Source organism: Myzus persicae, unplaced genomic scaffold, assembly GCF_001856785.1.
Source record: "Myzus persicae strain clone G006 unplaced genomic scaffold, MPER_G0061.0, whole genome shotgun sequence".
In the NCBI taxonomy this organism is placed as follows: domain Eukaryota; kingdom Metazoa; phylum Arthropoda; class Insecta; order Hemiptera; family Aphididae; genus Myzus; species Myzus persicae.
The window spans coordinates 4,476-20,697 of NW_019103984.1; the positions used below are offsets into that span (position 1 = coordinate 4,476).

General features: G+C 35.5%; 1 pseudogene; it reads left to right on the forward strand.

The window, feature by feature from the left end:
• Nucleotides 1–6,253: 6,253 nt before the first annotated feature.
• On the forward strand, nucleotides 6,254–8,995 carry LOC111037213 (annotated as a pseudogene).
• The last annotated feature ends 7,227 nt before the right edge of the window (nucleotides 8,996–16,222 follow it).

Consider the following 16,222-nt stretch of genomic DNA (forward strand, 5'->3'; position numbering starts at 1 on the left):
TTCTCGCTGTCAAATTGACTTGATCGATATGCAAGCACAATCAGATGGCGATTATAAGTTCATATTAGTTTACCAGGATCATCTAACAAAATATATTATGCAGATTATTTGTATAAATACTTCACAATTTACATTGCCCAATATACCTCGGACATTGTATACATTGTCCGAATTTTCCACTTTGCCCGTAACATATATATTGTAGTGGTCCAGCCTACAGATTGTGGTGTACAAGATGAAAGACGACAAGGTGTAAATAATTTCTAAATCAATTTTGATTATTGTGAACATAGACTTTATTTGACATGTAATAATATTTTATAACACTGAAATTTATCAGAGAATCGACTGGCGTGAAGGTGCTTGTACTGGCTCTGGTAAATCACGTCTGAATGTCGGGTGGCTGGGTCCCTGTTATATAAGCCTAAACTCGCCTATCGATAAGATAGCGCTGACCCCGTCTACTATTGCACGTGTGAGTTCCAGGAAATGGTCTCTTCCCACGCGGCTGTCGACATCGATATTTGGCATTGTATTATTCAAAGAATATGTATTATAATATATTAATCATAGTCAATTCGTGTCAACGTTAATTCTTTTTATCTCCATATCTCTTTCGCAAAGCAATTTCGTTTGTTGAGTTCTCAGAACTAAGCACACAATGACCGTAGATATTATCCTAATTATTTCAAGGAGCTATCCCCAGTTGAATCACATCGTAGTGTGAACAATCGCGTGAGTGCCTTTGCCGACCTTAAGTATATTATACGTATATGGCGGGACGTCAGTCCATAGCAATATTAATATAAATAGTAATGTTATATATTTAAATAATTAATAATTGTATATATTTATTAAATTAATAATTTTATATATTAATAAATGTATTGTAACTATCCAAAATATTGAAATGTTAGCTGTTTTATTCTTTAAATATAACAGTTTTCGACAAAAAAATTTATTATTTCAATTATTTGATTTTAATTATTATTTATATATATATATTTTATTTACTATTATCGATGTTCTTGTTTATGTTCAAAACCAAAATAACCAGCTAAAATGATGAAAATATGCCAAATATTTACGTTCAAAATGTGATTTCTGGAAAAATATTTGAAGTTACGGTAAGTTTTGTATACATAAAGATTCTGTGTGAATATTATCTATCAGAAAAATATAAATTTATAGAGTTTAGTTGGGAAATATATTTTTTCTACTACATTTGGTCCGCAGAGTTAAGAAATAACATATTCGCAGGTATACGTAAGCAGTCCCGACTTTTTATAAAATTCTGTAAAAACCTATTTTCTTTAATATTACACTTATCGAACTGATTTTTTTTGTTAATTGTTAAGAATCGTATTCTTAGTCTTATTTTACTGTTGGGAAACTACAATCAGCCCTGAGACCGAAATAATGAGGTGAAAATGACGATATTTTAGATCGCCATAAAAAATATTTTTTCCCAGTAATTAAAAGAAAAAAAAACCATAGTACTATGACAAATGTTATATGTAGCTACTCTACACATTTTGGCCTATCAGAAAAATACAACTTCATAATGTTTAGGTAAAAACTGAAGGATAAAATGACTTATTGGTTCGTTTTTCCGTAGAACGTCGAAATCGGTGTCTTAGGAGCCGTTTTTACCTCTGTCTTACTCGTCAAAATTTGGGATTTTCCATTTTTTGGATTTGGTCGGTGCGGAACACGTATATATCGACCGATGGGAGCACTTTTTTTCTGTATACCGCATAGAGTTTTTTGTTATGAAGCAAACAGTAACAAAATCATGATAGGTAATCAGACTTTTCGTTTGGGAGTTATTAATTTTTTTCCTTTTTTGGTACTTAGAATTTATGGATTTGAATTTTCGACCGATATTTTTAAAATTCAAGTTCTCAGATGAAAATGCCAAGACGATTTAATAAAGGTCTTTGGTCGAAACTCGTAGGATCATTTTTTTTCTCGTAAACGTGGTGGGAAATTATTTGATAAGCGAATATCGCATTATGTCGTAATGCATATTATTTTTCAGACCCAAAGTACACTGTAGTGTACCGTAACTATTAATAATTACGACACCTGATTAAATTAAGATATATTGGCGATCTTTGTTTTATTTTCAAGAAGAACTTGTGTAGATATTGAAAAATATATTCATATGTTAACTCAATGTGCTATAACTATTAATTACTTTTGTTTTATCACAAAAAAATTAAACAAAAAGCCGAAAAGAGATTTTCCGGTATGGATGACAATTCTACTTTTGCTGAAGCAGCTTTAATTGATCCACGTTAAAAAAAAAAGATTTAGTAGCGAAACATATTAGGATATCCGTACTTATCAAAACGTCGTGGGCATTTCAAGTATAATTAAACACAAAAGACAATCTATTAATCAAGAAGAAAATATGGTTACAGATGACGAACAAATCACTATGTCAACTGAAAAAAAAGAAACCTTTGATATATGGAAAGAATTTGATTCACAGGTATGAATTTTAATTTAAATTTTTAAACAATTTATCAAATAACGATAATTTATGATAATAAATAGCCTATTACATATTATATTTTTTTAGGTAAAAGAAGTTACAACAGTGAGAACTGACACTCCCAATACAATTGTGGAATTAGATAAATTTCTTAATGAGCCTTTAATCCCAAGGAAATCAGATCCTCTTGTATGGTAGAAGGAAATGAAACGTATATATCCAAATATATACCATTTGATGTTACAAAGATTCAACATCAGTTCCATGCGAACGAACGTTTTCTAAAGCCGGATACGCACAAATAGACAGGCGTAATAGACTTTCCATAAAAAAATATGGAAACATTAATGTTTTTAAATGGCAATCTATAATACAATTAATACATATTTTAGGTAAGTTCCTAATCATTTTTTGTACTATTATTATTTTAAATAGTAATTTATTGAATTTATTGTTATTGTAATATAAATGCAAAGACTGCAAAAAACACAGTTGGGTTTTTTATTTTATAATTTATAAATACCTATTCCTAATCTTAATTATAAAACATAAAAAATATCGATTATTAATATTTGTGATAATGTGTTTACGGCGGTCAATATATTACAATTGAGTTATAATTATTTCAGTTAACGGAATACCGGTTCCGCCGCTCAGTAATAACCGGGCCCGTACACTGTGAACTATAATATATTTTGTGAACGAACCATTTGAACTCGTTCCTTTTTCGGACCTGGAACGATAGGAACGAAAACTCCCATCACAAGTTGATAATTTAATTATAATTAACTCGACGTCGTACGCGGCGATCATACGGAGCATTCACACGGCACTGACTAATAAATTACATTTGTTGGAAACACGGTCGATCGCGGAATGTTGAACCTCTCTCGAAATCGCTGTGACACCGCCGACCAGACGTCCAGACGTGACTACTAGCGATTGCAACGTTGCCCGCCCACACTAACCACCAACCGATTGCAGCGCCCGATTCGGGCCGTGGCGTTACCCGATTATTACCATGCCATCGAAAACCCCGCCTTTGCTTTGTAAATTGGAAAATTTTAACTATAAACTAAGTTAAGTTACTCTTTTTTTTCAAAGTTAACTTAACGAGTTAACGAAAAAAATTAAGTAACTTTTAATTTAACTTAACTTTGTTATTTTAAAACTACTTAACTTAACGAATTAAAAAAAATTGTTTGCCCAGCCTTGAATATTAGTATTACTGTGACGAATGACTTAAATGATAAATTAGTGGATTCTTTCTAGTGTTTATAAAGTTCTCTTTCTTTTTTTTTCATTGCAGCCAAATTTATGGGGCATTTCTTTGTTCTCTTTGAGCGTATTGTCCCTGTTCAATATAAACCCACTTCACTCAACTTTTCTAAAAACGGCAAACCAGTGAAAAAATTATCAAGTACCAAATGATATGGAGCTATACGTTGTGCCAATAAATTATTTGCATAAGATAGGATAACTGACGCACCCAGACCAAGCTCAGTATTTTGAAGATCATCATTTCTTCCTCGATAAGGGAGATATCCAGACTACATAGCCTAATCTCAGTGTCCCAATACAAATTTTGAAACCAAATCGAATAGGCTTGCCCCTTATAAACTGTTTGCAGCCATGTCTGCCGGAGTATGGAACCATTGATTCATCTATACTATGAAATTGTTGATGTGGTGTGTGTATCAAAAATCTTGAATTTAGCATGTGGTCTTATTTTGGAAAATTTGTCATGCTCGTCAAATTTGCTATTATCACAGAAATAATAATATGAAAAAATTTGCTCAAAACGATTTCGTTGCATAGCACCCACGAATTAAGATAGTATGGATAGTGGATTTTTCATCTTCAAACGATAATGAGCCTGACACGCGATCCTCCTTAGGGACGGTTTTCTATCTGCGACTAGCCGCAACGACTGGCCGCAACGACTAGTCGCAACTACTGAGCGCTGCGTGCCGACTGGTTTCCTAAATGCGACTTTACTTTGAGGCTGGTGTAATTGTTCATTTTATTCCAATACTTAGTAGTGTGCGGACGTGTTTAGTTTATAACTTTTTATTTTAATAACTATTGTTGTACCTTACAAGTTGTACGAACTGCGATGGAGAAAATTATTATTAACAATAATAAAATAATTAGTCTTCTATTAGAGGAGGAGGAAGAAGAAGATGAAATGTATAATACATTAGAAATTAATAAAAGAAAATCAATAGATAGTTTTTTTACAACTCGAGGACATGAAGGTTTTTATGAAATTCTAATAAATGGACATTTACATAACAGTAAACAGAAATTTCGCGAATTTTTCCGTACAAATTATGACCAGTTTATGTTCATTCTATCGTTGATAAAGGATGATATACAATTACCTCCATCTAAACGAGTTAAAAACCAATTCAACCTGAAGAAAAATTAGCAGTTACTTTAAGGTAAATATATTTATTTATTTTTAAATATTGTATTCCATTCATTATTCATAATTAATTAAAATAAGTAGTAAAATTACATTTATTCAAATGTTTAAATTATAATGTAGGTACTTTAGTTAAATAATAATGATAATTGGTAGTTACCGTAGTGGCGTAGTCGTATAAAATTCTTCACAACAGTGATAAAAATGCCTACCTATATTTCAAAATAAGCAAAATTTAAAGTATTAGTTACCTAAACCTATAAAAATTAATATATTTTGTTTAATTTGTAGGTACCTTGCAACAGGGGAATTATTTAGATCATTGTCGTTTGCATTTAGGATTTCACATAGCTATATCAGTCTTATTGTCAAAAAAACATTATCAGCTTTAAGAAAATATTTAGCACCAATATTTCTTCCTGACATATCAACCGTAAATTTTAATGTCAAAGCTTCCGAATTTTGGACAAAATGGAATTTTCCGAATTGCATTTTGGCAATTGACGGAAAACACGTTTGAATAAGAAGTCCTAACAACACTGGATCACTTTTTTTCAACTATAAAGATTATTTTTCAATTGTACTGCTGGCTATGGTTGACGCCAACTAAAAATGTATTGCTGTAGACATTGGTTCGTTTGGTAGAGAAGGTGACAGCGGAATATTTTTAAAGTCGAACATGGGTAAAAAAATATTATATGGGTCATTTGGTTTTCCAGAAGCAAAACAACTGCCTGGGTCATCAACAATTTTACCTCATGTTATTGTGGTGGATGAAACTTTTAAGCTCCACACTCATATAATGAAACCATATACGAGACAAGCCTCCAGAGACGATAAGACAAAGTCTATATTTAATTATAGGTTAAGTCGTGCCAAGCGAGTGACGGAAAATGCGTTTGGTTTCTTAAGCCAGGTTTTTCGCGTCTTTTACCAGCCTATAAATATTGAACCATCGACATGTGATGACCTAATCACAGTAGCTTGCTGTTTGCATAACATGCTAAGAGATGCATATTTAGAAGAAAATGGACGAGCATTTAAAGAATTTGACTCGAGAGAACCAGTACCTAACAATATAATACCAATTGCAAGAGGAGGTGGTTTTGCAAACGCTGAAGGATTTGACGTCAGAGAAGCATATAAGGACTTTTTTAATAATGAAGGAGCATTTTCGTGGCAGAATAACATATAAGTTATTTATATTACTATTTAACTTCACTTGTTGTAACTTTAATATTTAAAATTTAAATATCAAATAAGAAAACAAATAAAAACTTTAAACGTATTAAAATTAAAAACAATACTTATAAACATTATGTAACATTGTGTATTCTTGTATTTCACTTAAAATATTAAAAACAACCTATAAAATAATAATTATAAATGTCTTTGAATAATTATTATAATATACATACATATATTTAGATATAGGTAGTTATAGTTGTTGGTTATTGATTTATTGATTGTACATATATGGCTCAAATCCTTGAAGAGTAGCCGACAAAGAACTGAGGCATGGAGATGGTGTGCTTGAAAGTGATATAATATTGTTGAAATCTGTTGTAGATTTAGAGGGTGTTTGAAACATCATTTGCGTGGGTGTTTGAATCGTTGGTTGAGTGTATTGCACTCAAGCGTCACCTAAGTATTTATCTTCGAGCTGTGCAACTAAAGATAATATACTAAGTTTAGCTTCAGTTTTGCCTCTGGGAGGTAGCTTGTTTACTGAAATCGCAATGCTCCTAAAAAATAAATCTATCTCATCAGTAGATGATTCCCTACCCAACATTGCTTCATTTTGGGCTTGTAAGCTATTTATTATTGCTGTTCTGTCGTTCATTCTTTTAACATACTCTGATTTTTCATACTTGGCCCCATGTAGGTATCAGGTATATTCCGCCATCTATTTTTGCAATCCTCAACTATATACGAATTAAATTGTTTATTAACTGAATATATTAGCTTCAACCTTAACTATTATGCAACGTTCTAAAAAATATTACTCTATAGGTACCTACTTATAGCACTTACGTGATTTTCCAACTACAGCCGAAATATTGCTCCAGCATTTAGAGTGAAACCTCCCTTAACGGACACCTCTAAATAGCGGATACCTCTAAATAGCGGACGTTTTTTCGGGGACGGAAAAATGTTCACTATTTATGTATAGGAAAACCTCTAAATACAGAACACTTTAAATAACGGACACTTTTATGACGTTGATATTAGTTATTTTTATCTTAAATTAAGAATTATTTTGGAATACCTGAATAAAAACCTGAATTATTAAGTTATCTTATGTGTACATTATTATACTGTATATGAAAATCTTATCTTATCCGTTCAGTCATTGAAATATTATCGCGTCAACGAAGTATTATAACTATAATGCATTGTCCTTTATACGTTTAGTTGTGTTGTGATGCCAACGTTTATTGTAGTGCGAATTTATTATACGTATTGTTTATACGAACTTTATTGCACTATGGCTAGCAAAAGAAAACGATTAACTTTAAAAGAAAAAATAGACATTCTGGAATTTCGAACATCAAATACAATGGGCGTTCGTGCATTAGCAGACAAATTTAGTGTTAGTAAAACACAAATTGCTGATATTATAGCAAATAAAGACGCTCTTCACAAAATTTGGGCTGAAAATGGAGAAGAGAAACGGAAATGGACAAAGCTAAAAAAAAAAGAAACCTCTATAATCGACAATGAAGTATTAAACTGGTTTTCAAAATTACGAGAAAAAAATCTTCCTGTTTCAGGACCGATGCTTCAAGAAAAAAGTAAGCAAATCGCTGAAATGCACGGATTTGATTTTAAAGGCTCTAATGGCTGGCTTGAAAAATTTCGGAAAAGAAATAATATTTCTTTTAAATCAGTTTGTGGTGAAGCAGCAAGTGTTGATGAAGAGGCCGTCAATAACTGGAAAGCAAAAATACCAGAAATTATAGCAAATTACGCAGAATGCGATATTTTTAATGCAGATGAAACGGGATTGTTTTATAGAGTTCTACTTGATAAAACCATGGCGTTTAAAAATGAGATATGTACCGGAGGAAAAATTTCAAAAGAACGTTTAACTGTACTTTTGTGTTCTAACATGTTGGGTGAGTTTGAACGGCCAGTCGTCATAGGCAAAGCTAAACGTCAACGAGCCTTCAAAAAATTGGATATTAACAACTTTCCCGTCGATTGGTATTAGAACAAAAAAGCCTGGATGACGACTGAAATAATGACTGAGTGGCTTATGAAATTTGATAACAAAATGGGTCAAAATAAAAGAAAAGTTTTACTCTTTTTAGACAACGCGGCTCCTCATCCACATTTAAAAATGAAAAATATTGAACTTGTGTTTTTTCCACCTAACATGACATCTCATTGTCAACCGCTTGACCAAGGAGTAATCTATCAGTTTAAGAAATTATATCGTACGCAATTGTTACGTAAAGCTGTTGCCGATTTGGATGCCAATTCAAGTCAACCTATCAACGTGTTGGATGCAATTTACTGGGTGTCTTCATCTTCAAAAAACATTCAACCCGAAACAGTGAAGAAATGCTTTTTGCGGTCCGGCTTTAGGCATCGTAATAACAATATTACAGACGTTGATGATCTACTTACACCAATAGAAGAACTTGGCAATCTTATTAAAGTGATTGACAATACAATTACGGAAAATGACTACATAACACTAGACGATTGCGTAGAGACTTACGACGCCGATATCGAAAATTCATCTGATACTACGAGCATGTCTACACAAAATGAAGAAGAAAGTGATGAAGAAAATAATGGGTCCAAAGATCAAGAAATTCCAAAAATAAGAAGTCTACGAGAGGCATTGCTAGCAGTAAAAGACATACGTAAATATATTTCTTCTATCGAGGTGCAGAATAGTTCATTGTTCTCAAACACAGTCCAATTAGAAAATGCGAAATAACTACGCCTGCAATTAGTAAACAAACTAGAGTAACAGATTTTTTTCAGAAATGTTAGTTTTTATTTTTTTAAGGTGTATGTATTTAATTAATGTAAAAATAAAATAAAAATTTAGGTAACTGTTTTTTTTTCATAAATGTTAGTTTTATTGTGTATTCAATTAATGTAAAAATAATATAAAATAAAATTATTGAATTTATTTATTTGTTAAAAAAAATGTTTTCCTCTAAATAGCGGACAAAATTTCGGCGACCGAGAGTGTCCGCTATTCAGAAGTTTCACTGTACTTACATATCCGTAGTCTTTGTGTTGTTAGAGAGAACTATCATAAATAGCGCGTTGCTTCTCTACTTCCACAACTAAAATTTCGTCCTCGTTGGGCAAAAATTTTGACATAATAGTTTTCGACATAATTATACTAGATCCGTCATAAATTACTTAAAAAATAAACTGTTGATTGAATTCGCATGCGACTCATCGACAACACTGCTATCGGATCACTACAGTCGCAAGCCGCAACGACTATTTTCGACACGCACGGGTCGATCGCGCATTGGAAACCACGTTCGCAGTTTAAATATAGATCAGTAGTTGCGAATAGTCGTTGCGTTCAGTCGTATGCGGCCAGTCGCACATAGGAAACCGTACCTTTAGGTATTCCCTCTAGTAGTGCAGGAGTGTTACTGGACCATTTCTTGAGTTCGAACCCATACGTCATTAACGTTTCGATGAGACTGTTGCAACTGAACAGCTTCGTCGAATGTCTCTGCTCCTGTGCATATTCCATATAGGTTTGTAGCCGAAGAGCCATTTGAACTGATTGTGACCTTGAACCACAACGATCGGCAATATCATGCAACACTCTCAGAGCTAAGAATGGAGCACTATTGACGCCATATGTCACAATGTTAAGAGCAAACTCCTTCAATGCATCTACCGGTGAAGCCCTTCATAAAATATACTGGTACTGCCGGTATTCTGCATTCACCTGGATCTACCTGTACATTTTGCATATGTCCGAGGAGAATGCGAAATCCAAGTGAATGCAATAAAAAATCCAAGTAGAACGTCAACTACATCACTTCGAAGCTTAGGATCAACATACAACGTGTCATTCAAAGACTGACCTGAATAACAGCGAGCGGAAGCATCAAACACGACGCGTAATTTACTCCCTTGTTTCCATACACGTGATATGGAATCATAAAAAGTCCTAGGCTTTGAGCATCAGTAATGTGGCCCAAGGCTTCATATTGGCCCCACGAATTCACGATAGGCCATTCCCAGCTCTTCATTTTGAGCCAGCTTCTATTCTAGATGTTCAAAACGTTTGGTTGCTATGTGTTTCATTCCGTTAAATGTTGGAAGAGGCATATTCTGCCTAAATGGTAACGGAACACTGTAAAGACCAGCCTCGTCGATGCCGGTTTCTGCCTTAAACTTGGCTTCACAGCATCCCTCGTCTGTGAACTGTGGAGGCGCCTCTTCTGGCTCTTCCACCTCCCAGAATCTCTTCATTAGTGACTCCATAGACGGGTCAAGCGTCGCTTATAGACAATGCGCACTAGGGCTAGCGTCCTGTGAAACCGGACCGATTACCACCCATCCAAAAGCAGAGCTATATGCCGTCGAGAGACCATGGCCGAGTGAGCATTGCTCACTAACCCACACCTGTGGAAAGACGTATAACAATAATTCCACCGAAGCTGGGGTCTGCAAGCTTCAAATGGGAATAGCCTTCCCTTTCGCCGACTTTCAACTTTTGGCTTGGCAGATCTGCCGTTATGATAGGTAAAACCCACGCCTTAACTGTTATGACCGGAACTGGATCATGACAAGATTGCACTTCTAATTAGACCTTTCCTAAAACCTCTGGAACACACTGCCCAGAGAGCCCTGTCGGCTGTCAGTGAGCCTGTCCATCTCAACGGTCTAAGACAGAACCGTCTATACAATCCTTTGAGATGATGCTGATCTGCGAACCTGAATCAAGAAGAGCTCTAACAGGTTGAACATTTCCTCCAGCATCTCGAACCATCATTACCGAGGTACCAAGTAGCACGATTCATGGACAGATCCCCGTAATACATTTCCCCGTTACCGTTTCCCCGTCCGATATTTCCTCGTCCAGCGATTTTCCCCGTTGGACATTTCTCCGTCAAAAGAAGGATATATATAAGATATAACAAATAAAGATAGTATAAATGTTTATATAGCTTATATTGCACCTTGTACGGACAAATTAACTTAGATATATATTTATTCTTATAGGTTTTATCAAATATAAATTACCTATAAAGATATTGGTACGTTATCGATGTACGATATACGTTATCCTTAAACGGATCCGGTATGCATTAGTAAAACTAACAAATTGAAATAGTTTAACAGTGTTTCGATAACTGTCGCGTCGTTATATTATTTTCGTTATACGCCGTCACGTTCGTAATAGGTACATTAGATTTTTTCAGTAAACCTATTTTTTTTTTTTTACTATTTTAAAATGACTTACGTAAAAAGTACCAAAGGAAAAAATTTATTAGTACATGCGGAATATATTTTTGAAAAGGACTATACGAAAAATGAAAAAACATATTGGAAATGCATCAAATATAATATGTACAAGTGTCGTGGACGGGCACATACAGTAAATGATGAAGTTATTCTGCATAAAAACACTCACAACCACACACCCAACATAATAGAAATTAGTACTAAAACTATTATTAACGAGTTGAAAAAGACAGCATCCAGTCAAGTAAGTTCAACTCCTCATCAAATAGTTACTAATACTATATCTACTATCTCATCTCAAGCAATTTCTGGCGCTTTACCTTCAGTAGCCACAATGAAGAAAACGGTCCAAAGACTAAGGCGTTGTGAAAATGCACCTCCCGTAAATCCGTCAACGTTATCAGAAATAACTATTATTGAACCGTATACATTGACAATATTTTATGTGCCAATATTTTACAAATTACGGGGACGGGGAAATGTCGCACGGTAAAACGTATTAGACGGGAAAATGTCTTACGGGGAAGTGTTTACGGGGAAATGTTCGACGGTGAAATGGAGACGGGGAAGTGACCCGTTACCAAGTAGCACAGACAGAGAAGGTTGAGAGCCAACAATCACGACCGGCGGCTTCTGAGCTACAGAGCTCTGACTTGTTTCAGGATCTCTATGAAGGAGCAAGTGGTGACGACGTTTGCATTTGGGACAACTTTCCTTGCACTTGTTGGACCAGTGTTGATTGCTAAAACACAACATACAAAGTCTGTGTTTCGATACTAATACATATCGATCATCTACCGACAGCTATTTGAATCCGGAACAATTGCTTAGCTGATGTGATCCATCACAATTTGGACACTTAATGGACTTTGAAGACGGAGTACTGGATGAATGCGTTGCCAGTAGCGGTTTAGATGTCATTCGACCCTTTGCCCACTCCTTTTTGGAATTCAGCGGTTTTAGATGTCCCTCTTTGGTACCAGAGGAAGATGAAGTTCTTCCTGCCAGCTCCAACACTTGGATTCCGTTCTTTACAAATTTGAATAATTCTTGTTTCTTCGGGTACTCTTCCGAATTTGGCATTTCAAACAGACGACGTGAGGTCACAGGCTAAGATCGAAAGGCAATCGAAAACAAAAGAAAATCGCCAAAAAAACGGATTTTCAAGGGATTCAAGAATGCCAACATTTCATCAAAAATACTTAAAAATGTATTCAACGAGGAAGCCGACTCTTGCTGAACTATTGGAGCTGATAGCATCGCATCCAAGATTAACGCCGCCAACTTGCGGGGTTTATCGAACCGTTCTACTAACGCCTTCCAAGCTAGCGAATAGGTGTCATTTTAAACCGGTATTCCCTTTACAACTTCGGATGCCTCAAGCTCAAGACAGCTTAGAAGGTAGTAGAATTTTTCAATGTTTGAAATATTAGAAGGACTGTCCACTACAGCGACAAACCTATCGCGAAAGACTGGCCAATCTGCCAGGTCACCCGAGAAATGAGGAAGGGGAATTTCTGGCAATCGCACTGAGTGTGGAGACGGAACTGCCGACGCTTTTACCATCGGCGATTTAACTGGACCTAGTATAGTTGAACTTCTAGCTGCATCCTACTCTGAACCACATCTTGGCTCTTCAATTACTCTACCGGGTAAATTCGATGAGGACAAAAAATTAATAGCCAAACCTTTGGTTGAAACCACCATGTTGTTTGCCTCTACCTCGGATGAGCTTGAGAATTCTGTCTCCTCGCCCAAATCGATTAAAGCATCTAAAAATGCATCATTTTCAATCACGAGTTTACCCCCCAAATCTGCGAGATCATTGACCGAAATTTAAAACTTTTGCCGGGAGCTCAGACGGGATTCACCGGACAATCCTAGGTCAAGAATAGATCTAATACGATTGACTATAGCAGTACGTTTAACCAATGCACGGTTTTTTGTTCGTTTGAGACAATCTCACTCCATTGTAAGGTATGATATAATTAAATCGAAAAATTAAAACAAAACAGAAAACTCGAACAAATTTACTAAGACCCGAAATGTGAACTAAACGTATAAAATAATGGTATTGGTTGTAAGAATTTGGTAGTTTGCTAGGCTACCAAAAGCTACCCACGACCAAAGGGGAACACTTCGGTCGTGAACTATGAGCCGCACCGCGTGTTAGCCCGAAGGCTAAGTCGGTGGAACTCATAGGCTTTGTACACGCAGTGGTGAATGAACACCAAAGATTTATTTAAAAAAGGGGAAAAGAAGACATAATATAAAAAAAATATAAATTAAATAACAAAAGAAAGTTAGGGTAATCAGAGGTATTGTATTTTACAATGAAGCACAACGTGCAATAATAGATATTTGTGAATAATAATAATAATAATAAACTGGCAATTTCGAAAAAGATAATAATTGTTGCCTCATGGCAATTGTTACAAAAGAGTGTATTATTTGGGCACATGCGTTTAACACATAATAACATACACAATAATGTTGGGACATGGCAGTCATGTGAGTATAATAAAAGTGGGACGGGAATTAGGTAAAGAATATATATTTGCTTTGGACTGAGCGAACCCACGGATCAGCCCACGAGGTTCGGCGGAACACATATTATTTTTATATTAAATTTTATTTCGCCAACCATAGGGTTACCGTCCGGCATATCGCTAAGGACGGTAAGGATGGGAGGTAACAAAAAAAAACTGCGCCAGGCGCAACAGTTGACACATCTTAAAAAGTTATCCTAACGCAAATAAAAAGGAATATGGGGGGGGGGGTGGATTTTAATACATTACAATATTATATTGATGGACGACGAGGCTGCTGACGGTTGACCGACGGCTGCGATGGGCTGGCCAGATGGCCGTCGACACACACGCGGTCGACATGGCCCATCTGCATCGGTCAGTGGCTGAAGGTTGCTTCGCCAGACATCGAGCCCGTGGTGACGTTTAGCACATCATGGCGTGGACACAGCGATGTTGAAGAAAGAAAAACGAACTTCACCGGGTATATATGTGCTTGTGTGGACACGTGGTTTGGACAGCTGAATTAACGGTGAGGCTGGGCGCACGAAAAAGAGCCACGACTGGTTCAAATGGCGTTGGAAAAGGTAGTGTCGGCAGTCCGACGGAGCTGGCTGGACGGTGGCCGGTGTTGATAGTTGAGATGTTGAGGTGGGGAAGCGTAGGGTAGGTGTATTGCGGGACTTTTACAATAATGTGGAATTTTGATAACTGTACTGCGGCGAGTGCACCGACGGACGCGACAAAAACGCTGGAGGTGACGGGCGGCGGGCAACCGCGGCACGTCGAAGACGAACACTGCACGAGGACGGGGGGGACGGGGAACATTTATTGCATAGCACTGCGGTCATTTCTTCATTAGCGCGCGATATTCATAACAATATATAGATAAGGTATGTTTATTAATGGTACTATAGGTACAGGTATGTTTATGACATTGATAATATTACTGCAAAAAATGCTGTGACGTTACATGGTATATATAAATAACAGATCAAAACTAATCGAGCGTAAACAACAGCCTACCCACAATGTGACAAAATACGTCAAAACGAAATACTCAACAAAACAAACAAAAGGTATGAAGTTAGACCTGGGTAACGTGCAACGACCGCACCTCTAGTCACAACACAACAAATAGCAATATATTATTATAATATTAATAAAAACGCATGCAACGCACAAAGTGTATTCTTCGACACAATAAATGAATTGAGTATATTTTAAAACAATGGTGAGAGTGTAACGACAACCACAGCAGTGTTGCCCAGACGCCGTACGTTCCAACTGACCGGACGGCGCTTGATCTCTCGAACCGAGAGGTGTTCATAATCACGGATAAGCTTGGCGCGAACAAATATAAAAGAGTAAATCATGATTGAGATTAGAGACGCTCGCACGAAATTAATTTAAACAATAATATAATAAATATTAAATAGTTTAAAAACAAATATTATAATAACTACGTTAATAACAAAACGACTCAAGATATCGCAAATCTAACCACAAGAGCGTGGGACGATACCATTTCCTTGAACTTATACAGTATACACACACGAGCGATAGCAAACGGGGTCAGCGCTATCTTGTCTCTAGGAGAGGAGTAGTGGAGATTAGGCCTGTAAAATAGGGACCCAGCCACCCGAAACTCAGACGTGATAATTCCTTTATTTTGTAGATACTATTCAACTCGTTTTGAAGATCGAATACATGATTGTACCTCTTGGAAGGTCATATAAGGGTATTTCCTTGGTTAAAATTTGTTTTTAATTTTTTTGGTAATTTTTTATTCGTAAGTCAGACCCATCAATTTGCATTTTTAAGCTAATATATTTATAGTTGTGGTAAGTATAAATTATGTGGTGGACAATGACAGCCTCCTTACTAAGTCCCAACCCGGCATATAATTCAGATACAAGATATTGTATCAACGGCATTAAACTTAGTACTGCACATATCTCTTTTAATTATTTATAATAAATTGTAATATCAGAATACCTTACAACTTTGATAATAATCGTTAAAAAAGTGAAATAACTATTGAAATTATAAAAATATATAGGTATTTTATTTGTTTTGTTTTATTTTAAAACCTATAAAGAGTAAATATCCAACTGATTTGGATGAAATGAGTGTGATTTTATAGTATTAATGTAAATAGTCAGAATTCACAGCTATAGGTACATTATTAAAATATAAATAAAAACAAAGTACAATTTTATGCAAAATAAATCCATCACATTTTTGTGGTGCGGCAAGGGTTAAGCGTGCTAACTGCAATATTTAATGTTCACTAATCAG